Source organism: Apodemus sylvaticus, chromosome 13 (assembly GCF_947179515.1).
Source record: "Apodemus sylvaticus chromosome 13, mApoSyl1.1, whole genome shotgun sequence".
NCBI lineage: Eukaryota > Metazoa > Chordata > Mammalia > Rodentia > Muridae > Apodemus > Apodemus sylvaticus.
Genome location: NC_067484.1, coordinates 42743840 through 42770251, shown reverse-complemented (window position 1 = coordinate 42770251; position 26412 = coordinate 42743840). Strand labels below are relative to the sequence as shown.

Below are 26412 nucleotides of genomic sequence, written 5' to 3'. Positions count from 1 at the left end.
GTAAAGAATGGATGCCTATCGTTTTAGTGTCTTTATGGTGATGGTAGTAGGAAAACAAGAAACTCAAAGCAGACTAGTGATTACAGGAGTATGGGAACCCATGAAACTCTGGGTAGCAGGATGCTCATGGGATTTTCTGATACACTAGTTTATAGAATATTTGAGAGAATGTGTTTTTTGTTTGTTGAATGGGTACTGTTAACATGATAAAATAAGCTATAAAGGCAATGAAATTTATATCAAAGATCTGGCTATTATCAAGTTTAACATTCCTTTTTGATGCTGATAAATTGAGTTACAGTTTAGAGACAAGAGAGGTATAAATTTTATGTTTACATTTCAATCATTAGTCTGGGTGTAGTCTGTAGTAGCACATACCTTTAATTCTAGTCTTGGGAGCCAGAAGCAGGTGGATCTCTGTAATATCAAGGCCTGCCTGGTCTACAGAATGAGTTCCAGGGCAGCTAGGGCTATGGAGAGAGAATCCATCTCAAAACAAACATTTTGATCACTAGAATGAGTACACAGTACTAATGTCATGAGTATACAAACTCCATCAGGCTGAAAAGAGAGTCCAAGGAGTCATGACATGATCCCACATTGAGAGTGTATGATGAAAAACCCCACCAAGAGCAATGACAAACAACAATGGTGGAATAAAAGGAATGAAATCAGGCCAAATGTACATGTCTGTGTTCCATAATTCCCAAAAATATAGCCTTGTTAGAGAAGAATTATGACTGAAAATGTAGATCCTTCTGCAAAGTCTAAGCTGACAATAGAAGAATCACTCATATAGAAAAACCTAAAATAGTCTAAAACAATGTCAACAGAAACTCCATACTTTAACAACTAGCTTTAACAGAAAGTATGACAAATGTAGATGAAGACATGTACAAATACACATAGTAGATCCTGGGAAGAAATGCATTTTAAATGATGTAAGGCAGATCTGTAATGTAGGTCCAAGCTAGGATGTGAACTGTAAAGAGAAGTAAACTCAAAACTTATTTTACCAAACAGGCAAACAAACTAAATAAATAAATCTGCATCTGGCATTAGCTCTTTGGGGACTACGTTTTGTTATCTGTTGCCACAGAACTGGATGTTTTTTTATAAGCTTAGCACAAGCTAGAGTCATTTGGGAGAAAGACCTTTTGTGGAGAAAGTGCCTCCATCCAGATTGCCTATAGGCAACCCTTTGGGGCATTTTCTTGGTTGATGTGGTAGGATCCAATTGATTTTGGGTAGTGCCAACCCTGGGAAGGTAGTCTCTTGGTGTATAAAAAAGCAGGCAGAGTGGCTGAGGAGATGGCTAGGAGGCTACGGGTACATACTGTTCTTCCTAATGGCCTGAATTCCATTCCAGGATCCATATCAGGTGGCTTACAACTGCCTGTAACCCCATCTCCAGGGGGATCTGACACCTCTGACCTCTGTGGGCATTTGCATTCATGTGCCCATACACTCACCCTACCTACACATAATTAAATAATATATAATATAAATAATTACAAAAAAGAAAAACAAAAAGAAATTTGGCGGAATAGCCACAGGGACAAGCCAGTAAACAGTGACCCTCGATGCTCTCTATTTCAGTTCCTGCCTTCAAGTTCCTGCCTTGAATGTCCTCGGTGAAGGGATATGACTTGAGACATTATAAGGAGAAATAAACTCTTTCGCCACACATTGATATTATTGGTGATGTTTGCCTCATAGCAACAGAAACCCCAACTAAACAGCCCTGTAACCAACCACCCCACAATGAAGTGACTGAAAATTACAAACAAGATCTCAATCTCAGTTCGTTTGAATGAAGAATCTGCCAAGTGGTGTAGCAGAATGCCTCTTGCTTCAGATCACTCGGGCATTCATTCTCTTCACTAGGGTTCTGTCATCATTGAGCCCCAACTGGAACATTTGATCCCAGGCCCAGTCCTGTGGTTGCTAACAAACTTCAGTTCCTAGCAGACTGCTGACTTGAGAGATCTGGCTCTCTGACCTCAGCTCATTTCTGTAATGCATGATTCTAACTGTCATGCTGCCAACAGCAAAGTCTCTGTGGATATTTTTAGCATCAGAATGGGAAGAATGTTCTAGCCTAAAAATAAGGGAAGCTTGCATCGTGTCATAGGCACTGTTTTCCAGGAAGTAGACAGTGACATGCTGGTAAAATGTGGAAATCTTATTGAATGGACATACATCCTAGAGGAAACATGATAGAATCTGGGATGGAGCAGGGAAGTGAGAGGTGAAAAAGTCTTAACCCTAAGCCATCAAGAGGCTCAGCAGGTAAAGACACCAAACGAAAGGCCCCCAATTTAATTCCCTGGACTCCTATGGTAGACAGAGAAAGCCAGCTCTCTTGAACTGTCTTCTGATCTTCCCATGCACACTTGGAACGGAAGTTACAGACAATTGTGAACAGCCATGTGCACATGCTTTGAACTGAACCAGGTCTTCTGCAAGAGCAGCCAGAGCTATTAACTATTGGAGCCATCATCTTTCCATCCCCTGGCCTGAGAATTATTAACAATGTGAGTTTGAAAGGCTAAGAAGAGTCTGAAAAAAAAGTCTCAGGGCTGGGCAGATGGCTTAGTTGGTAAAAAGAAAAAAATTGCTTGACATATAGGCGTGGTGACCTGAGCTCAATCCTTAACACCCGTGTAAGAAAGCCAAGCCCAGAATCATGTGCACATAATCCTGAAGAGTCTAAGAAAATGCTGAGACCCCTCCTACTTCATTAATAGTCATATTCAAAAGTTCTTAACTTGATGACCTACTACACAGTCATGGTGCTGTCTTATGGTCATATTGTCTTCAACAATATACTAGAAACTGTTTTGGCTGAGATATTATTGTTATTGTTGTTGTTGTTATTGTGGTTGACTCAGAATCTCACTATGTAGCCTTGGTTGGCCTGGAACTCATATGTAGACCAGGCTAGTACACAGATCTGTTGGGCTCTGAGTCTGCCTCAGCAAGTCTCTGAGGGGAGGCAGAATACAATCAGTAATAGGGGTCCCAGCCTGTGTTCTCTCAGATGAGAAACAGTGATGTCTGGGATTGATACTGTGGTCCTCAGCCTCCTGTGTACCCAGACACAGCTGGTGACCACCGAGAGTTAGGAACAGTGATCTTTGGGTCCAAGGTCTACAATTCCCCTACACACCAGGCAGGAAGGGGATGGTGGAGCCCAGACTGGGACAGAGTCTAGTTTGGATCCAAGTAGTGCTGAGAGTTTGGAGGGACTGAAAGAGTGAAGGCCTTCTCTTGGAGATTTTTGTCAAGGCTCTTTACTATGAAGGCCTCCCCACAACCCCTTGAAGAAGTAGCCGGTCCTTGTTTGTCCAACCACTTTATTTTATGGCACATGTGAATGCAAATGTCTTACTCAGTGTGAACCAGGAATTAAACACCTTTGTGGGAAGGATCACTCAGGAAGGGAATCTCATTGGCTAAACACTTAGGGCCCATCTAGGTACCTTATTTAGCATAAAGAACTCCAGGTTTTTATGCTATGTGACCAGTTCTCACGGTCCTTTCTGTGAGATATCATGGTTGTGCGTTCCAGGACAGGCAGAGCTTAGGAGGGTTCCATGCCTCCTGTTCTCAATTCTGAGATTTCCCAGGGTTTTGAACTTTACCAGTTTGTTCTGTGTGGTGGCACAGTCCACTTGCCCCACAGAGATCTGTCTTCCTCTACCTTCTAAGTGCTGGTATTAAAGGCATATGTGCCTCATGCTGGGCTGACACATTAGTTTTTATACAACAGATAACATGGGCCTTTCTAGAACCCTAGAAATCTACATTTTTATTTCATTATCAAGGCTTGCTATAAACTATATATACTCAGTTTTTCACCATTGACAAGGCTAATTCATTCTGACAGATTTTAGGTCCAAGTGACAGGACTCACAAGCCAAATTCTGAAATTGGTAGACAGTTTTTCCTGCATCTCATCCCTTTCACAGCTGGAAGTTGTTTGCAGAGTCTGGACTATGAGAAATGCTGCGATAACAGTATTTCTAGGTGCTATGTGAATTGGTGAGCACTGTGATGTTATCTACATAATGGATCAATTTGATGTTCTTTAGAAAGCCTAAGTAACCGGTGTCTCTCCAGGCTGTATCATGAGAGAGGGCAAAAGAGAGCACTGTTCTTGACTATAGTGTAAACACATATGATTTTCCTTTCTGTGTGAGTATAAACTATATGTATTTTATCTTCTATCTTCATTGATTCAGTTATGTTTTGATCCTGGAACAAATGGGTAGGGTGCCTGTTTAACATATTAAAGTGAACCTTGGCTGCCAGGTTCTACTGACTTCTCTCATTTCCTACCTGTTACAGGGCCGTATTAGTTGTCATACCCTGCCCCTCCCCTAAACTTCTCCAGCTCCTGGTATGGACTGCCCTTCCCTATATAATTCATCCATTTTCCCTTCCTCTTTGTACCTTTGGGCCTGCCTCCTGGATGCTGATCTCCCATCTCCTTTGCCCCCCCCCCCTACTTGCACACTCAGTCTGGTCATGTCCACACTGGACTCTCCAGATATCCCTTCCTCTGGCAATGCTCTCCCATATATCTATGACAAACTTTCTTCTCTATCATACCTGGGAGCAGTCATTTCCCTTTCTTTTTACTTGTTTTTTCTCTTTCATTAAATGACTTCTCTATGTCTATAGCTATAGACTACATATCTGAATAATATTACTTTCCTTCAGCAATGACAGTGCAGATCGATTAGCAGTTGTGGTTGGTCAACATCTGTCTGGAGATTACATTGGTCTTTCTCAAGAAGTGATTTAGAGTCTGTAAGATGTGATTAGTGACAAGTGGGGATGGGAAAGAGGTCATCATCCTTAGATTCTTTCTTTAAGAATGACAGTGATGGGTGATACAAATAGGAGACAAGAATGAGTCAGGCAGCTCAGAGCAGGGACTCCAAACACACCAGTTATAGAAATATCCCTGGTCTTGGCCTGACTGAGGCCAAAACCCCCTCAAAAGTATTTTGGCCTCTAACCCCTGTTTCCTAAGTGATTTTAAGGTACCATCTGCAGAGGGAACAGTTCTCCAGTTTAGTTAGCCAACACCTTGGCCAAGGCAGCACACCTAGGGGAAGTAGGTTTACATTAGGCCATGCTAAAGAGAATGGGAGGAATACTAAACCCTTTATTGAGATATTGTGCTTTTCCTTCCCCAGAATCTTTGTCCTTAGTGAAATTATTTCAGAGCCACCATGAGGTTCTCTTGAGTCTACCCATCTCTGAGTCCTGACTCAGAAAGGTATAACTCACCCTTTTTCCATTCCTCCTCCTCCTCTTCATCCTCTACCTCTCTCTTCCTCCTTCTCTTCATCTTATTCTTCAAATACTGCTATACTTAACTATATTTTCTCTGTTGCTTTGGGATTTTTTTTTAAATCTTTCTCAGAAGCTTCCCTCCCGACCTTGTGGCTGCCCTCGATACTAGCTTTACTCAAACAGCAGAGCTCTTCTCCTTTCTCCCTCCCCCTCTCCTCTCCCTCCCACACCCCCTGTGAGAGTCCTTCTTAGACTATCTAAGACTATTTTAGACTTGGAATTTGATATTGTGGGGGTTTTCTTTTAAACTTTAACAAAATAAGCAGTGATATTTGACATTTTATCTCCTTGGATAAGATTTTATTGCTGCTTCCCCCCCCCCCCCCCAACACAGGAGGATTTAAGTCTCACATAAGCTAGCCAAGTGCTCCACTGCTGAGCTATAGGCATAGTTTTAGATGGAGTTTTTGATTTGTTATCCAGTCTGGAGTTGATAGATTAAGTACCATCCATTTGGTCTTCCATATCAATGGCTATTGCCCTACAGGCAAATGACTCTAGCTTTTCTCTTGTTTTCTTAATAGGAAATTGGCTATCAAGTAGTCTTGTAAACATAGAGTACATTATATAGCCATACTTTGCAGAGAACTTCCTTATTTCTTGATTCATAGATGACCTCACTCTACCAAGAAGAGCCATTGATGTTCTGTGTTTTCAAATACCACTTGGGCTCTAAGTGTTCTTGCAGGACATCTGGCTAGTCCTCTTACTGTGTTATATATTTACTTGAACAGATGCCACAGATCCCTTTGGGATGACACTAACCAGTGCTGGGTATATTTGCTAGTGTTACAGGGACTTCTCTTGTAGCATCTTTTACAAGGATACATTTTTGGTCATTGGGTTTGGATATATGATCTGGACTAGGTAGATAGTGGATCATTTAAGACCCTCCCACATGTCCTTCCACATTAATAGCTCTTGTGCTATAGGTAAATGACTCTCTGTTGATGTTTTAAATTCCCTCTGAATACACAATGGCTTGGGTTCAGGAACTGGACAAGTGGTCATGATGTATTTACTGAGGCATCTGGTCTCCAGCCCTTTTGCTTAAAAAGAACTCACTGAGAGAAGTCTTGTATTGGGTGCTCATGGCTATGCTCTCTCTTGCTTTGTTCAGTCACTGGCTAAGGATGAACCCTTACTTCCCCCCCTCCCCACCGCACCACCACCCTTCCCCCCCCAACCCCGACAGAATAAAAGTAAAATCTGGCAAACATAAAAGTACTCATCTAAGTATTTCCTGGTCACAGGATATCATCCTTTCTTTTCTTGTTTTTTCTTTTCTTTTTTTTTTCCAGGGGAGCACATGAACACAGTCCCCCACTACCATAAATTATACAGTCGAGTTTCCCATTTGGGGAAATCGCAGGAGTCAACACAGCCACAGCAGAGTGCAATGGATAAGCCTTGCCCTGGGATAACCACCTTCGTGATCTCCCCTGCCAAGTAAGCATGATCACATCCTTTCTGTAAAAGCAATCTAAGGTACACATTTCAGTGTCTGCCATATAGTCACAGATAAGAATAATATTCCCTAAATATAAAAGTCTCAAAGGAAAAATTTAAAATGTGAAAGTAAAAGCAAAGAAATATAAAGAGTTAACTTTTTAACTTCATAAAATTGTCGATGCCTGTACCAGTCTCTAACAAAAATGATATATCCTATCATTAACAAATACAATGCTTAATCTGCCCATGACACTTAAAATAAGCACTGAAATTGAAAAAAATAAACTAGTGGACATGAAACACGCTGATACACACACACACACACACACACACACACATACACACACACACACCCCATAACCTAGAAAACATCATCCTTACAAGAAATTAGAGCAATGCAGAGTGAAACAATAAATAAGTATTCGTACATTTCACATTTCCAGGTTTTTGAGTTAAATATTTTAGTCTGGGTAAATGAATGCAGTTAGGTGCACTTATGCACATCTAGCAGAAACGTAAATTCTTATCACTACAAAAATAAATTTAGCATGAAGTTTTAGGACTTGCTCAAAACAAATCCTTTACAAAATAATTCTATATCAAGAGTCTATTGTAAGCAAATAATCAGAAATGTGGGATGTTTGTGGGAATTTATGACTTATCCATGAATATATTAATCTTAGTTTTATTTCTATACAAGTCAAAATGAAAAGCAACCACCCTCCCACGTTAAAAAAGAGAGTTATGTAAATTACACTGTGTCTGTATGACAACATAGTATGCAATCATTAAACGAAAAAGTGTGATGAGCCTTTAGTGCCAAGAAATGATGTTGATGGAATAGGAATTGAAAGTAAATCCATGGTGTATATGCTATTACCTCATATATGAACAATTTCACAGAAATGTATGTGAAAAATATGATGAAATGCAAACATTAACTAGGGTGTCGTTGGGTTCTTTATTCTCTTTTTCTTCGGTCCTAAATGACTATTTCTATAAACCCCCTTTTTGCCACAGTGCCTTGTGTGTTTGTCTACCTCCTGCCTCCTCAGTGCCCACTTGTCCCTTAGCATTCACCGTGAAGTGAATCAGTTTTCTTAGCTGTGCATCTGTAGTGTGATTCTGTGCCAAGCTAGCTCAATCCAATGTCAGAGATGGAGGGCCCAGTCTCCCACAGGATTCCTCTCACTTCATACTCTGGTTCATTAGTACATTCTGGTACGTTCTTAGGTTCGAAGCCATCTGCCCTTCTGACCAACTGGTTACAAATTTCAGGATTTTTTTTCCTACCTCCTTTAATTATCTGATTTCCTAGAATGGTTCATAGAATTCCAGGTAGTGTTATATTTAGGGTTACAATTCTGCTAAAAAAAAAAAAAGATACATATCAAGACCAATGAAGAGATGTATAAGTTGTGATCGGAGACAGTCCTTAACAGGAGTCTGCCATGTCCCCTGGGTAAGTTCCTCTCCCAACACGCTGTGATTTGTCACCAATCTGGATGATCACTTGAGCTTCAGGTATCCATAGGTCCTCTTGGGATTTTATCCTATGAATTTGGCTAATGAAACATTGGACACATGATTGCAATTGGTCTTTTGTTTCTTCTCTCTTCTTCTGGGGTCAGGAAATCAAGATGATTACACACAGCCTAAATCTCAAACTATCAAAACAGCTGCTCGCCTAAGCATGGCCTATTCCAGTCCTAATTCTAGTTAGAGGATCAACATAGATAAATTCATCCGTATAAATTAGGTATGGAAAGAGAGGCCCAACATCAAAAGCAAGTCACTTATCACTTGGGAAATCCCAAGAGTTTAAGGCATTTTCCCAGGAACCAAGGACAAAGGCTAACCAACCTCTTTATAACCTCTTTATCTATCTATCTATCTATCTATCTATCTATCTATCTATCTATCTATCTATCTATCTATCTATCTATCTGACTGTCTGTCTGTCTGTCTATCTATCTATCTATCTATCTATCTATCTATCTATCTATCTATCTATCTATCTGTCTGTCTGTCTGTCTGTCTGTTATTTTATTATCTATCTATCTATCTATCATTCATATTTCATATATATTGGTATGTAGCATGCTTTTTTTTTATTTTTTTTATTCGATATAATTTATTTACATTTCAAATGATTTCCCCTTTTCTAGCCCCCCCCACTCCCCGAAAGTCCCGTAAGCCCCCTTCTCTTCCCCTGTCCTCCCTCCCACCCCTTCCCAGTTCCCCGTTCTGGTTTTGCCAAATACTGTTTCACTGAGTCTTTCCAGAACCAGGGACCACTCCTTCTTTCTTCTTGTATCTCATTTGATGTGTGGATTATGTTTTGGGTATTCCAGTTTTCTAGGTTAATAACCACTTATTAGTGAGTGCATACCATGATTCACCTTTTGAGTCTGGGTTACCTCACTTAGTATGATGTTCTCTAGCTCCATCCATTTGCCTAAGAATTTCATGAATTCATTGTTTCTAATGGCTGAATAGTACTCCATTGTGTAGATATACCACATTTTTTGTATCCACTCTTCTGTTGAGGGATACCTGGGTTCTTTCCAGCATCTGGCAATTATAAATAGGGCTGCTATGAACATAGTAGAGCATGTATCCTTATTACATGGTGGGGAATCCTCTGGGTATATGCCCAGGAGTGGTATAGCAGGATCTTCTGGAAGTGAGGTGCCCAGTTTTCGGAGGAACCGCCAGACTGCTTTCCAGAGTGGTTGTACCAATTTGCAACCCCACCAGCAGTGGAGGAGTGTTCCTCTTTCTCCACACCCTCTCCAACACCTGCTGTCTCCTGAATTTTTAATCTTAGCCATTCTGACTGGTGTAAGATGAAATCTTAGGGTTGTTTTGATTTGCATTTCCCTAATGACTAATGAAGTTGAGCATTTTTTAAGATGCTTCTCCGCCATCCGAAGTTCTTCAGGTGAGAATTCTTTGTTTAACTCTGTACCCCATTTTTTAATAGGGTTGTTCGGTTTTCTGGAGTCCAACTTCTTGAGTTCTTTATATATATTGGATATTAGCCCTCTATCTGATGTAGGATTGGTGAAGATCTTTTCCCAATTTGTTGGTTGCCGATCTGTCCTCTTGATGGTGTCCTTTGCCTTACAGAAACTCTGTAACCTTATGAGGTCCCATTTGTCAATTCTTGCTCTTAGAGCATACGCTATTGGTGTTCTGTTCTGAAACTTTCTCCCTGTACCGATGTCCTCAAGGGTCTTCCCCAGTTTCTTTTCTATTAGCTTCAGAGTGTCTGGCTTTATGTGAAGGTCCTTGATCCATTTGGATTTGAGCTTAGTACAAGGAGACAAGGATGGATCAATTCGCATTCTTCTGCATGCTGACCTCCAGTTGAACCAGCACCATTAGTTGAAAAGGCTATCTTTTTTCCATTGGATGTTTTCAGCCTCTTTGTTGAGGATCAAGTGGCCATAGGTGTGTGGGTTCATTTCTGGATCTTCAATCCTGTTCCATTGATCCTCCAATCCTGTCACTGTACCAATACCATGCAGTTTTTAACACTATTGCTCTGTAGTATTGCTTGAGGTCAGGGATACTGATTCCCCCAGATTTTCTTTTGTTGCTGAGAATAGTTTTAGCTATCCTGGGTTTTTTGTTGTTCCAGATGAATTTGATAATTGCTCTTTCTAACTCTGTGAAGAATTGAGTTGGGATTTTGATGGGTATTGCATTGAATCTGTATAGTGCTTTAGGCAAAATGGCCATTTTAACTATATTGATTCTACCGATCCATGAGCATGGGAGGTTTTCCCATTTTTTGAGGTCTTCTTCCATTTCCTTCTTCAGAGTCTTGAAGTTCTTGCCATACAGATCTTTCGCATGTTTGGTAAGAGTCACCCCAAGATACTTTATACTGTTTGTGGCTATTGTGAAGGGGGTCATTTCCCTAATTTCTTTCTCAGCCTGCTTATCCTTTGAGTATAGGAAGGCCACTGATTTGCTTGAGTTGATTTTGTAACCTGCCACTTTGCTGAAGTTGTTTATCAGCTGTAGGAGCTCTCTAGTGGAGTTCTTTGGGTCACTTAGGTAGACGATCATGTCGTCTGCAAATAATGATAGTTTGACTTCCTCCTTTCCAATTTGTATCCCTTTGACCTCCTTATGTTGTCGAATTGCCCGAGCTAGTACCTCAAGTACAATATTGAAAAGATAAGGAGAAAGGGGGCAGCCTTGTCTGGTCCCTGATTTCAGTGGGATTGCTTCAAGTTTCTCTCCGTTTAGTTTGATGCTGGCTACCGGTTTGCTGTATATTGCTTTTACTATGTTTAGGTATGGGCCTTGAATTCCTGTTCTCTCCAAGACTTTAAGCATGAAAGGATGCTGAATTTTGTCAAATGCTTTTTCAGCATCCAATGAAATGACCATGTGGTTTTGTTCTTTGAGTTTGTTTATGTAGTGGATTGTATTGATGGATTTCCGTATATTGAACCAACCCTGCATTCCCGGGATAAAGCCTACTTGATCATGGTAGATGATCGTTTTGATGTGTTCTTGGATTCGGTTGGCAAGAATTTTATTGAGTATTTTTGCATCGATGTTCATAAGGGAAATTGGTCTGAAGTTCTCTTTCTTTGTTGGATCTTTGTGTGGCTTTGGTATCAGCGTAATTGTGGCTTCGTAGAAGGAATTGGGTAGTGTTCCTTCTGTTTCTATTTTGTGGAGTAGTTTGAAGAGTATTGGTGTTAACTCTTCTTTGAAGGTCTGGTAGAATTCTGCACTGAAACCATCTGGTCCTGTGCTTTTTTTGGTTGGAAGACTTTCTATGACTCCTTCTATTTCTTTAGGCTTTATGGGACTGTTCAGATGGTCTAGTTGGTCCTGATTTAATTTTGGTATTTGGTATCTGTCAAGGAAATTGTCCATTTCCTCCAGATTCTCCAGTTGTGTTGAGTACAGGCTCTTGTAGTAGGATCTGATGATTTTTTGGATTTCCTCAGTTTCCGTTGTTATGTCTCCCTTTTCATTTCTAAGTTTGTTAATTTGGATACTTTCCCTGTGCCCTTTGGTCAGTCTGGCTAAGGGTTTATCTATCTTGTTGATTTTCTCAAAGAACCAGCTCCTAGTTTTGTTGATTTTTTGTATGGTTCTCTTTGTTTCTACTTGATTGATTTCGGCCCTGAGTTTGATGATTTCCTGCCTTCTACTCCTCCTGGGTGAAATAGCTTCTTTTTGTTCTAGGGCTTTCAGGTGTGTCATTAAGTTGGTAATGTATGCTCTCTCCATTTTCTTTTTGGAGGCACTCAGGGCTATGAGTTTTCCTCTTAGCACTGCTTTCATTGTGTCCCATAGATTTGGGTATGTTGTGTTTTCATTTTCATTGTGTTCTAAAAAGTCTTTAATTTCTTTCTTTATTTCTTCCTTGACCAAGGTGTCATTGAGTAGAGTATTGTTCAATTTCCACGTGTATGTGGGTTTTCTGTTGTTTCTGTTGCTATTGAAGACCACTTTTATTCCATAGTGATCAGATAGGAGGCATGGGATTAGTTCTATCTTCTTATATTTGTTGAGGTCTGTCTTGTGACCAATTATATGGTCGATTTTGGAGAAGGTACCATGAGGTGCTGAAAAAAAGGTATATTCTTTTGTTTTAGGATAGAATGTTCTATATATATCAGTTAAATCTAATTGGTCCAAAGCTTCAATTAGTTTCATTGTGTCCTTGTTTAGTTTCTGTTTTCCTGATCGGTCCATTGAGGAAAGTGCAGTGTTGAAGTCACCCACAATTATTGTGTTAGGTGCAATGTGTGCTTTGAGTTTTAATAAAGTTTCTTTTATGAAAGAGGGTGCCCTTGCATTTGGAGCATAGATGTTCAGGATTGAGAGTTCTTCTTGTTGTATTTTTCCTTTGACCAGCAAGAAGTGTCCCTCAGAGTCTCTTTTGATGACTTTGGGTTGAAAGTCAATTTTATCTGATATTAAAATGGCTACTCCAGCTTGTTTCCTGAGACCATTTGCTTGTAAAATTGTCTTCCAGCCTTTTACTCTAAGGTAGTGTTTGTCTTTGACCCTGAGGTGTGTTTCCTGTAAGCAGCAAAATGTAGGGTCCTGTTTACGTATCCAGTCAGTTAGTCTGTGTCTTTTTATTGGGGCATTGAGTACATTGATGTTAAGAGATATTAAGGAATAGTGATTGTTACTTCCTATCATTTTTAACGTTATTTTTTAAATTTGATTGCTTAACTTCTTTTGGGTTTGATGAAAGGTTACTATCTTGCTTTTTTCAGGGTGAAGTTTCCCTCCTTGTATTGGTGTTGTCCTCCTATTATCCTTTTTAGGGCTGGGTTTGTGGATAGATATTGGGTGAACTTGGTTTTGTCGTGAAATATCTTAGTTTCTCCATCTATGGTGATTGAGAGTTTTGCTGGATATAGTAGTTTTGGTTGGCATTTGTGTTCTCTTAGAGTCTGCATGAGATCTGCCCAGGACCTTCTAGCCTTCATAGTCTCAGGTGAAAAGTCTGCTGTGATTCTGATAGGTCTTCCTTTATATGTTACTTGGCCTTTTTCTCTTACTGCCTTTAATATTCTTTCTTTGTTTAGAACATTTGGTGCTTTGATTATTATGTGACAGGAAGTATTTCTGTTCTGGTCCAGTCTGTTTGGAGTTCTGTAGGCTTCTTGTATATTCATGGGCATCTCTCTCTTTAGGTTAGGGAAGTTTTCTTCCATAATTTTATTGAAGATATTTGCTGGTCCTTTAAGTTGTAAATCTTCACTCTCATCTATGCCTATAATCCTTAGGTTTGGTCTTCTCATTGTGTCCTGGATTTCCTGGATATTTTGGGTTACAAGCTTTTTGCATTTTGCATTTTCTTTAACTGTTGAGTCCATGGTTTCTATGGAATCTTCAGCATCTGAGATTCTTTCTTCTATTTCTTGTATTCTGTTGTTGATATTTGCATCTCTGTCCCCTGATTTCTTCCCAAGGCTTTCTATCTCCAAAGTTGTCTCCCTTTGAGTTTTCTTAGTTGTTTCTACTTCTGTTTTTAGATCCTGGATGGTTTTGCTTAGCTCCTTCACTTGCTTGTTTGTGCTTTCCTGTAATTCTTTAAGAGATTTTTGTGTTTTTTCTTTTATGACCTCAGCCTGTTGACCAAAGTTCTCCTGTATTTCTTTAAGAGATTTTTGTGTTTCGTCTTTCATGACCTCAGCCTGTTGACCAAAGTTCTCCTGTATTTCTTTAAGTGTTTTTTGCATTTCCTCCTTGTTGGCTTTTGTATTCTCCTGGATTTCTTTCAATGATTTTTGTGTTTCCCTTGCAAGGGCTTCTAACTTTTGATCCATTTTCTCCTGAATGTCCTTCATGTGTTCCTGTACCAGCATCATGACCAGTGATTTTAAATCCAAATCTTGTTTTACTGGTGTGATGGGGTATCCAGGACTTGCTGGTAGAGGAGAATTTGGTTCAGATGTTGCCATATTGCCTTGATTTCTGTTAGTGACGTTCCTGCGTTTGCCTTTTGCCATCTAGCTCTCACTGGTGTTACTTGGTCTTGTCAGTGCTGGACTCACCAGTGCAAGCTGCCCCTTCCCCGTTGGCCTCTGGTGCACAGCTTACACTCTGCACTGCCTGTAGACAGGGTGCTGTTGTCCAGGCTGTTCAGATCCTGAAGCAGGCACCTGAAGGCTCCCGCTGGGGCCCGCAGGATTTATTGGAGCACACCGACTTCTCCCAGCTGGCCGCCCGGAAGCCCCCACTAGCCTCTTGAGGGACCTGGAGATGTGGCGGCCACCCAGGCTGATCTGAAGCGGAGAGAGTTGACCTGAGGGCTTCTGCCTGAGGCCTTGCCCCAGATTGTGTCTGTGGGCCAGATGGAACCCGTGTGCACCCCCAGGGAGCTCCGAAGGTGAATGTTGCTGTGACCTCCCCTGTGCTCCGCTCACTCCGCTGGGCAGCCGATTTCCCCAACCGTGCTGGCGCACACTAGGTTAGCCTTGTCGCCCGGGCCCTGAGTCCAGGCAAACGCCTGGGAGGCCAAGGTCCGAGCAAAGTTCCCCTAGCGCTATGACTGTTATTTGGGTCTGCCAGGTGACCCGGATGGCGGGCGTGCGCGTCCGCGCTCCCTGAAAGCACCGGGAGAGTCTGTTGTGCTAATAACCTCCTGGGCGGGTTGACACACAGATGGCCCACCAAGCCGCCCAGTTCTTGGGGTCAGTCCTGTGCCTTTTGGGGCCTAGACCCCCGTTTTGTTAGCCTCAGGCTACGCTTGTTAGCAGTCTCTGCCCTCCCGAGCACTCTGGCTCCTGTAGGCAAAATGGCGGCGCGTGCACCGGCCGGGGCAAAAAAAACTCCTGGCTGGGTTGGCGCCCCGATGGCCACTCGAACAGCCCAGGGCCTGGGTGCAGGCCAACGCCCGTCTGGCTCAGACCCCTGCGGTGTTGGGCCTAGGATTATGTTTGTGTACCTCAGTCTGACCGATCTCTGGAGCCCGGGATCAAGATGGAGGTGAGTCTCTCCTGACTGGCGGGAAGCCGAGTTCTGAAGTGGCTTCCGTGCAGCGAAAGGCTCCGCAGAACCGCAGCTGCTTGCCGCCCGGCTGGTCAGCGAAGGTCAGTGGTCGTGGGCGCAGGGCCTAACTGGACCCTGTGTCGCCTTGGTTCCACCGCTGATGGCCCTTCAGCTGGAGCAGCCACTGCTACCGCCGCCGCCGCCCCGAAAACTAACGTGTAGCATGCTTTTATGTTGGTATAAGGGTGTTGGATCCCCTGGAACTGGAGTTACAAACAGTTGTGAGCTGTCATGTGGGTGCCGGAAATTGAACCTGGGTCCTCTCAAAGAGAGGCAGGGCTCCTAACTGCTGAACCACCTCTCCAATCCCAATTAGGTAACTGCTTTAAAGCAGTATCTGCTTACCCATTGGTTACCTCCCATATAGAAATACCATGCCTGGAAGTCTTTGGCCTTGGAATTTTGTTTTTCAGTAGAGTTCACAACATAGGAAAGTAAGAATTACCAACACATTAACATTTTGGTTCTTGGCAATTCATTCACTGTAAACAATGAGAAAACAACAATAATCACACAAAAGATGCTTTCTCTCTCTCTCTCTCTCTCTCTCTCTCTCTCTCTCTCTCTCTCTCTCTCTCTCTCTCTGTGTGTGTGTGTGTGTGTGTTCTGTTACATGCTGGCCTTGCCTGGGTGGCTGTTTCCATACTTCCTTTTTATCATCTGGTTTCTTTAACATGTAAGTTAAAAAGTTTAGTTCTTATAGTAACTTATAATATTGAGTGTATTATGTGTGAGTTCAGGCTTGTGTGTGTCATGGTACACATATGGAAGTCAGTGAACAACTTTTAAGAGGTGGTTATTTCCTTGTACCTTATTTCTGAGGTAAATTCTCTCTTGTTCCTGCACTCTGTGCTCCAGTAGAGTGGGGCCATGGACCGCAATTACAGATGTATGTCGCTGCATCCAGCTTTTTACCTGCTTTCTGGGGATCAAACTCACATTGTCAGATTTCTGTGAGCCCACTCCCTGCTCTGCTGTCTACACTGACTAGTACGTGTGTCAGATTGACAGTGGTGCAGCTGTTTCTGAAAAATTCAACCCTACCAATTATTTAGTAAATTATACAGTTTACTGGTATTTTAATTTTTAATTTCAGGATGCTTAAATATTAGCTTCTAAAACATCATAGCGTCTGCTCTCCAGCTCCTAAAAGATGTGTCTAGATATCTGCTTCTCAGTGGAGTGGTTAATTCTCTCTACCTCCTGCCTATGGTTGGCATGTTTATGTGAGCGAGCCCAGCAATCCCAATGTAGTTGTTGAAGCCTAACCCCCAGGATCTGCTGTGTAGAAAGCAATCAGATTAGGAGAGTACCTTTCTAGCAAATGACTCATGCCCTTTAAGAAGCTTAAGGGAGGGGCTGTAGAGATGGCTCAGTCGGTAAGAGCACTGGCTACTCTTGCAGAGGACCTGGGTTCAATTCCCAGCACCAACATGGTGGTTCACAACTATCTGCAATTCCAGTTCCAGGAAATCTGGTACTGTCATGCCAACATACATGTAGGCAAAGCACTAATGCATATCAAAATAAAATAAAATCTAAAAACAAAGGCCTGGTGACACCAAATCTATTTGTACCTTGCTTGTTACCTCCAGAACTTTAAGGTATATATATATATATATATATATATATATATATATATATATATATATATATATATATATATGAGTAAAAATATCCCATCACTTGTTATTTTTATAAATGTGCTATTTATCCATCATGTTTATCATTACTAAATACATTCCGGAGTTTGTTTTGTGTTTTCCTGTACTTGAAGCTAGCTCTTAGAAAACAGCAATTTCTGGATCTTACTCAATGATATAATGACCAGATCCTGGACTATATCATAAAATTAAAGAATTATCTGATGACTAAATTATTGAATGTATACTCTGCCTGAAAGTCATATTGGAACAGGCAGACATGCAGGTGTGAATCAGGGGGACCAAACCCCATTTCTAGGAAACCTAGGCTAAGAAAATGCTTTTATGTGGAAAGTTCAGAATAAATAACTCCACAGAAATTGAGAGTAGACCAACATTTACTAAGGGCTGGGAAGAGGAGCAAATGAGGCATACTGCTAGCTATTTTAGAAGTTTTATAATGTTCTATAAATTAATAATTTATAGAATTATATAATTCTTGTGTTATAGTCACAAGGGTCTGAGGATGTACTCAAAACCACTGAGTTTATCATGTTAAATGTAGAAATTACAAATTCAGTTTTAACTCAGTAAAGCTATTTGTAGAGAGAAAATAGTACTTGACACAGGGCATTTTGAGGGTGTGAGCATAGTAGGGGCTTGAATTCTTTGAAGATCAGACTGACAAAACTTGCAGGAAACTTATGAGAGGCACTGGAGAGTGTGAAAAGGAGGTGCTAACACCATTGCATTTTTAACCTGTCAGAAAGGGCGGAGCTGTTAATGGACTTGAGGAAGTCAGGGAGGAGCTTTGAACTTGAAGAGTGCTGGATGGGCCAGGTTACAGAAGAAAATCAAGAGCTTTTTTTTTTTTTTAAATGTTAATGAACTTGCTTCACACTTGGCTTAGAAATTGTGGTGGTGCTTTTGTTCTCTGACTTATAGCATTAAAACAGCCACAGTTTTACTCATTCACTCTTTGCAAAGACTCACAAGTGGTCTTCAGGCCCTCTGTGTCCTCCTACTGGATTCAGCCAGGGCCTCTCAAGAGCTTCCCATTCTATGCTGAGCCGCTCCCTCAACCTCCACTGTCCCCCGCAACTGCTCTTCTCCCAGTATCTCTGGCTTCAGTGAGTAAGTTATTTGCTTATCTATCACAAGCCAGGATTTATGCTCCTCTCCACAGGAACACTGGACCCCGAGGATTTTATTTTCTACAATACCACCCTAAAGTCTCCATTCTCTGCATTTTCATCAATGAGTTTGATATTAATTTTCATTGTCAAAAAAATATTTTCATGGTCAGCTTAGCTGCATTTAGAGTCACTGTAGAAAGGCATCTTGGAGTAAATCCATGAGGGTACTTCCAGAAATGTTTAACTGACGTGAGAAGACCTACCCTGAAGACCAGACCCCATTTCCAGAGGACCCAGGCTAGGAAAGATGCTTTTATATGGAAGGCTCAGAATAAGTAACTCCACAGAGATTGAGAGTAGATCAACATTTATTAAGGACTGGGAAGGGGGAGCAAATGAGATATACTGTCTCACTTGCACTGGGTGCACTGTCACTGGGGTAGGGTCCCCTACTAGATGCAAAAATACAAGTGAGGGGAGCATGAACAATTACTTCTTTCTATGTCTTGTTGGGAAATAGAACGTTACTAGCCACCTCAAGCTTATGCCAGCATGCCCTTCCTACCACAATGGACCATCCCCTGGCACTGTGAACTACTTCCTCCCTTCTCTCACTTCTGTCAGGCATTTCACACAGTGAGCAATATGAACCCATTCCCACCATGTGATCATTCATAAAATAGGCACATGTTCATGGGCCGGGGTGCAACAGTCCCCAAGCACCTAGAGAATTTCTTTCTTCAAGGTACAGCCACCCACTTTTTAAAATTTGTTTCCTATATCCTCTTTCTTTGAAATCCAACTACCCATCCACGTTAATTCTCTTAATATGTAGCTCAGCTCATTTGCCAGCTCAAACATTTCAAAATTGCTTCTGACCTAAGAATTTATGGCCACGCTCTACAAGCAGCATGGGTCAGTTATTACGAAGTAAAACTTGTCTCCATGCTCAGTATTACTGTGCTCACTATAGAATTCTGTACTCCCCAGAAACATCAGAATAGGATCTCATTTGGAAATGGAGTCTAGGGTCTTTGGAGAGGTTACCAAGTAAAAATGATGTATAAGTGTGGGTCTTCACCTAAATTTGGAAGAGTGTCATGAGACAATTTAGTCATACATTGTTAACAGCTTCCTACCAAGGCTGGGGAATGGGGGTAAATGGGGAGGGTATTCTACAAATTTCAGAGGAAGTAGAGCCTTAACCCTTGCCTTCATTTTGAACTTTTATTCAGAAAAAAACAAGAAAGTAAAATTCAGTCCAGGCTGAATATGCTTGGCACATGATGGGAAGTGGCAATATTGGGAGTGTGACCCTGGAGTTCTTGTTGGAGGAAGTGCAACACTGTGGGAGATGGACTTTGAGGTCCTATGCTCAAGCTCCACCACATGTGGAAGGGAGCCTCCTCCTAGTTGCTTGATGAAGACAGTCTCTTTCTGGCTGTCTTTGGATCAAGATGTAAAATTCTAGGTTCATTCAGCACCATGTCTGCCTGCATGATACCAAGCTTCCCAGCATGATGATATGGAATGAACCTCTAACACTGTAAGCCAGCCCCAATTAAATGATGCCCTTATTAGAGTTGCCTTGGTCATGGTGTCCCTTCACAGCAATAAAACCCTAACTAAGACAGAAACTAACAAAATTATCTAATTTAGATTTTTTTTTTAACCCTTAAATCAAATACTGGTTATAAGTGGCTCTCCAGTTCCTCTTATTTCAGACTCTGATGACCATAGACATACATTATAGTTTCATCAGTCCTGCCAGAAACTATATTTATTCATTTTTCTGGTTATACCAATTTATGTATCATTTATTCACTTACTGCACTGGTTCAACATGAGAGCAGAGACTGTCTCAGAAGTACTCCCATTCTTAGTATATACAGAGCATGCATAACAGGCTTTCTGAGTGAGCATGCAACATCTATAAATACCTTTCTTAAAGGTCACCCCTTTTATCATTTGTTCTCTCTTATCTACCTCAAGGCCTGGCTTCTAACTCATATAATTCTGAAATCATCTTGACTTTTGACATGTAAAATATGAATGGGCCCAGTGATATGCAATTCAATAATCTGTGAAGATTGTATTTAAGAAACTATTCTTTGTATGGAGCCAGACTCTCAGCAGCATAAAACAATTCCTTTGAAAGAGTATAAGTGGTAAAAATTGTAAAGGCATCGGCACAATTTACTTTAGGAATAGAGCAGACTAAAGAAGACTTTCCAATACATGTTTTAAGAGAAGACAAACGATGCTGCTTGAAATCGTGACTTGAAAAGTGAGTTAACCATGAATCATCCCAATGCACAAGCTAGTAACTGGAACAATGGAGAACAGGTTTTGGAAAGAGATGTCACTTTGTTTTTAGTGAAACAGGATTTGGCCAATCATGGGTATGCTTGATGAATATTGGAACATGAAAGCAATTCAAGTTATCTGGAAGGGTAAACACCTTTGTTTCTGATTTACTTAATTTTTAAGGATAACATGTTTTGGGGATAAAAAGATATCTCAGATTAGTCAAAACATTATGTGCCATTGCAGAAAACTACCATATAAACAGCTGTAAGATGAAGTATTTGAAGCATTGCTTAGTTTGAAAAGATATGCAGAATCAACTGAAAATACTTCAGACATTCTTCAGGGTTGTGTATTTTCAGTGTCCTGCACTCACAAGTGAGTATTATCTTGCTAAGATGAAATTCTTTGCCTGTAGGTATGTCCTGATAGTCCCTGATATGGCAAACCTAAGTCCTCTCCTCCCATGTGTATATGTTCCCTATTCCATGTTAGGTAACAGCACAATGTCACAAGAATAATATCTCATAATGTGGTATGAGGCATGACCATGAAGTAATAGGAAATAACAATACTAACTATATTGTTTTTGTTCCCATGACTGTGTTATGTGAACAGATAACTTGTTTTATTCACTATTATTCCTCAGTGCCTAGGATAGGTCCTAGAATGTAATGAATGATCAACTAAGAGTTTTCTTAATAAATCAAAGAATAATCCACTACACTTTCAAAGACACTTTGCAAATATTCTATTAGTTGTCACAGTGGATTTCATGTGTTCTGACTTAGATTCAAATAGTTTTCTTAGTTTGAGTTATATAAACACAGGACAAAAGACTTCTATTAGTTTGCATTATATAATCCCAAGATAAAGACTTCTCATAAGAATCCCCTCTGAAGGCCAGGTGTGATGATGTTGTTAGCAAACCCAGCATTTGGGAGATTGTAGGAGGATTGTGAACTTAAGGCCTGTTGAGCTACATAATGATTTCAAGGCTGGCCTGAGCTATACAATGAGAGTGTCTCAAAACATTTGCCAAAGTACTGAGAAATTAAGACTAGGCTACATTAATTCATTAGATGGCTCTGTACAATTAGATAGGTCTATCATAGGATTCCACTAGACTGCCCCTCTAGATTAACAAACATGGACTTGGATAATATCTTAGGGTTTAATTGCTGTGAAGAGACAGGATGACCAAGGCAACTATTATGAAGGATAACATTAAACTGGGGCCGGTTTACAGTTTCAGAGGTTTAGACTCTGAATTATCATCCTGGTGGAAACCATGGCAACATGCAGGCCCACTGGTTCTGGAGGATCTGAGAATTCTAGATCTTAATCCAAAGGAAGCCAAGAGAAGCCTTTCTTCAGCTGATAGCCAGGAGGAGGGTCTATTCTACCTGGGTGAAGCTTAAGCATAGAACACCAATGCCCACACCACAGTAATGCACTTCCTCCAACAAGGCCACACCTACTCTAACACGGTCACTCCTCCTAATAGTGGACTTCCTATGGGCCAAGCATATTCAAATCACCACAGATAGGTTAGCTTCTCTGTGTTGAGAAGCAGTCCTACTAAGGACCGCACACAACTCTCAAACTATAAAAATAAAAAAATAATCTATATAAAATTCTGCAATAGAGGGGCTGCTTGTGTTTTATAAGAAATAACTGTCACGAAGGTCCTCCCTTTAGAGATCCCTATAGCTCTTTCCTTAGCTCTTGATCTTTTGCATCTATTATACAACATCTAAATATACTTTAAAAATTAGCAAGCATTTTATTTTATTAGAGTGTGTGGTGTCGGGGTTATTCTGTCTCACAGTTGTGCATGGAGGTCAGAGGGTAGCTCTCATGAGCCTGTTTTCTCCTTTAATCTTATTGTGAGGAAGGGTCTCTACCAAACAAAAGACTGGCTGGTCCTTAAGCTCTGTTTATATCCCCCATTTCACAGAAGGATGCCCAGATTACAGATGAACTTCATTGCCTCTGACTTTTTATGTGTGTTTGGGAATTAAACTCTGGTCATCATGCTTGCATAGCAAGTGCTTTTAGCTTCTGAGTCTAGAGCTAGGGATGTGTGACCTCTTCTCTGAGAGCCTTATAGTCACTGGAAGAAGTGAGATAGGAAGGCTGCAACTAGATCTTGGTTTCCTGTTGTCAATACATGTCTGCTGACCACTTCTATTTGAAGCAAAATGCTCAAGCTCTGGACAATTTAGGAAGATCTTATTTAGTAGTTTCTATCCCAACCACCACTCCTTGAACAAGTTGTATGATGCTATTTATCACACAGAGGTTTCAGGTTCAGGCTTCTCAGCTATCTGGAAGTGGGAAGGGAGGATTGCTTGAGGACTCACAGCAGGCCTAGATTTCACAAATACCACAGAATCATCCTCATGATAAAATTGTTTACACTTAAGTCTGACCCCTCAATCTCCATCAAAACAGTCTCTCCTCTAATTTACACTGAGAGGCCAATCCCCTTGGTTCTCTGAGGTAAAAGGCTGCGACAGTATTGCAGGTGATAAAATGTTTGTTCCTTCCATGATTCATGTTAAAATTTAATTATCATCCTAACCATGTTAAGGGAACAGACCTTTTCTTTTTCTTTTTTTTTTCTTATTTTATTTTATTTTATTTTATTTTATTTTATTTTATTTTTAGGCACTAAGCTTTTAGGGTGGATTGATGCTAAATAGGAATGCCATTGGTCTCTTCTTATTCTTCCCTGGCTGCTCTGTGTGCTAACACAACAAAAAGTTACCTGTGAATTTGTGTCTTCCTCATGGACCAGCCTCTAGAACTTTGAGTCAATCTTTTCCCTTCCTCTGTTATAGCCTCAGTAAAAACATAAAGACAGATGCTACGGGTGAAGGGGCAGTGCCAGGAAGGTGATGGGGGTCTACTCAAATCCTAACAGCAGAAAACATTACAGGGAGAGATCAGTTCAGAAGTCTTCTCTTCACTTACCCCACCCCCCACCACCAAAGATATACACTTGGGTAAGGCAGGCTGAAGGCTCAGAGAAGTCTTGAGACCTGTGCATAGAGAGATCAAGTCAGGGATATCTGTAACGGTTGCTTGAATATTTTAACAATATTTAAAGTACTCTTGCAAACTAAGCACTGCCATGATCCCACATTTTCAAACAAGGGGTTGAATTCTGTTTAAAAGCTCACACTCTATATGAGAGGAAAACCCCATGTGGTACAATTTAAAATAAGCATTTGAAAAACTCAGTGGATCAAAAGAAAGCCGTGGTTATGTGCAAAAGCTCCTGTGTGGAGCTGTGACCCCCTTGGTGATGAACTAGTGAAGAAGTGTTAAAATATAATAGGAAGAAGCTTGGACAGGTAAAATAAGTGATCATAGTTTTATTTCACAAGGCAGAGATGATAATATCAGATTCTGTTGTCTTTTTGAAATACATTTTTTTTTCAGAATAAATTGTCCCTAAACCAATATATTAAAGGTAAAACTATTTTTGACATTGAATACTCTGTAAATACTTACATTATTTTTAAAAGATTGTATGAGGCCAGGGGATGGCTTAGAGGTTTAGAACACTGGCTCCTCTTGCAGCAAACTTGAGTACAGATCCCAACACCCACCTGGTGGCTCCCAATGTAACTTTAATCACAGAGAGTATCTGATGATTTTTTTTCCTGGCCTCTGTGGGTACCAGGTAAGCATCTGGTGCACACATACAGGCAAAACATGCATATATAGAAAATTTAAAAAAAACAAAACTTTTTGATAAAGAATAATGTTTTCCCATGCTGTTTTCTTTGAAACAAAAGAAAACACTTCTTTTCTTGTAGAAATAAGATAAAAGAAGCTATCACTGAAAAACTCAAGTCTCAGTCACTCTAGATGAATAAAGCCTGTCGGGACTCAGGACTCAGGCTGGGTGTGTGATGCTGTATATGGCTGGAAAAACGATGACTCTTCTCTTTCTGCCATGATAGAGAATTCCATGAAAGAATCGGTGTCTGCAAGAGCAAGCTGCTCTAAATGACACTTCATTTCTTCGAAGCTCAGTAGATTAATGCTTGCGTCCTACAGTTCATGTATTACCAGCCCCAGTGTTTAGAAATGAAAAATTGTGTGTTCAATTCATCCTTTAGTGCATAAATGTTATATGAAGAGTGGAAATTTGCATTTGGATATTCATTCCTATTAAAATATCACAATCTGGATAACAGGATAAGAAATACTCCAGTCCCACTGCCCTTTCATATTTAGCCTCCATAAAACAGCTTAATGTAGTATATGTAAAAATGGAGGAGAAATGAAGGAGTGGGGTTGTGCTAAATTGTGTAGCTCCTAAAGAGCTTGTGAAAACTTCATCATCTCTTCATGGCATGACTACTGAGACCCACCTGTAAATCTGCTTAATGGCCAGATCATGGGGCACTAGAGAGATCTTCAATTTTGCAGCAACACAAGTCACATCAGAGGTCACTAAGGGGTCAAATTAAACAGGAGGGTAGAGTATAAAGGAATATCTAGGGACTGATGGAGATTGCTGAGCAAAATGCACGACAGCAAATTCAAGTCTCATCTGGTCTCTTCTCTAAGAGATAAGAGAATGTGATTTTCACCAGGCAACAGAAAAGGAACCAACTGAAAGTGTAAATTTTCTGCCTTTAAAAAATGTTACTGAGATCTGCACCTGAGAGGATCCTGTGACACAGCACTACATATCCAAATACCACTGGGAGACAGCAGGTCTCCCAGGAGTGCTGACAAGCCTGTAAGCACAGGTAAGACCACCACTTCTGTTCAAATTCCTGTCCCAAGAGGGACCCACCTGGAGCCCTCAGGACACAGGAGCAGCCTGGGACGGGATCCTTCCAGTTTCTGACTGCACCTTGAAACTGACCCTGTGCCACAGCTCTCCATACCCAAATTCTTCCAGGAGAGAAATGGTCTCCCAGGAGTAATGACACACAGACTTGCAGGAGGGACAAGCAAGACCAGCTAACACCAGAGATAACTATATGGTGAGAGGCAAAGGCAAGAACATAAGCAACAGAAACCAAGGCTACTTGGCATCTTCAGAATCCAGTTTTCCCAATACAGCAAGCCCTGAATACCCCAACACACCAGAAAAGCAAGACTCTGATTTAAAAATCACTTCTCATGATGATGATAGAGGATTTTAAGTAGGACAAAAGTAACTCCCCTAAAGAAATACAGGAGAACACAGTTAAACAGCTAGAAGTCCTTAAAGAGGAAACAAAAATCCCTTAAAGAATTACAGGAAAACACAACCAAACAGGTGAAGAAAGTGAACAAAATCATCCAAGATCTAAAATGGAAATAGAAACAATAAAAAAAATCACAAAGGGAACACAACCCTGGAGATAGAAAACCTAGGAAAAAGATCAGGAGTCATAGATGCAAGCATTACCAACAAAATACAAGAGATAGAAGAGAGATTCTCGGGTGCAGAAGATACTATAGAAAACAATCACACAATAGTCAAAGAAAATGCAAAATGCAAAAAGCTTCTAACCCAAAACATCCAGGAAAACCAGGACACAATCAGAATACCAAACCTATAATAGGTATAGAAAAAAATGAAGATTCTCAACTTAAAGAGCCAGCAAAACATACAGGAAGCCTACAGAACTCCAAATAGATTGGACCAGAAAAGAAATTCCTCCCATCACATAATAGTCAAAACACCAAATGCACAAAACAAAGAAAGAATATTAAAAGCAGTAAGGGGAAAATGTCAAGTAACATATAAAGGCAGATCTATCAGAATTACACGAGACTTCTCACCAGAAACTACGAAAGCTAGAAGATCCTGGGTAGATATCATACATATCCTAAGAGATCATAAATGTCGGTCCAGGTTACTATACCCAGCAAAATTCTCAATTACCATAGATGGGGAAAACAAGACTTTCCATGACAAAACCGAATTTACACAA

General features: G+C 40.7%; 1 non-coding gene across 1 annotated transcript; it reads right to left on the bottom strand.

Moving 5' to 3' along the window:
- Positions 1-6668: 6668 nt before the first annotated feature.
- On the bottom strand, positions 6669-6827 carry LOC127664284 (U1 spliceosomal RNA). The gene has a single exon (XR_007973140.1). It is a non-coding gene; the product is annotated as a U1 spliceosomal RNA (small nuclear RNA).
- Positions 6828-26412: the final 19585 nt, after the last annotated feature.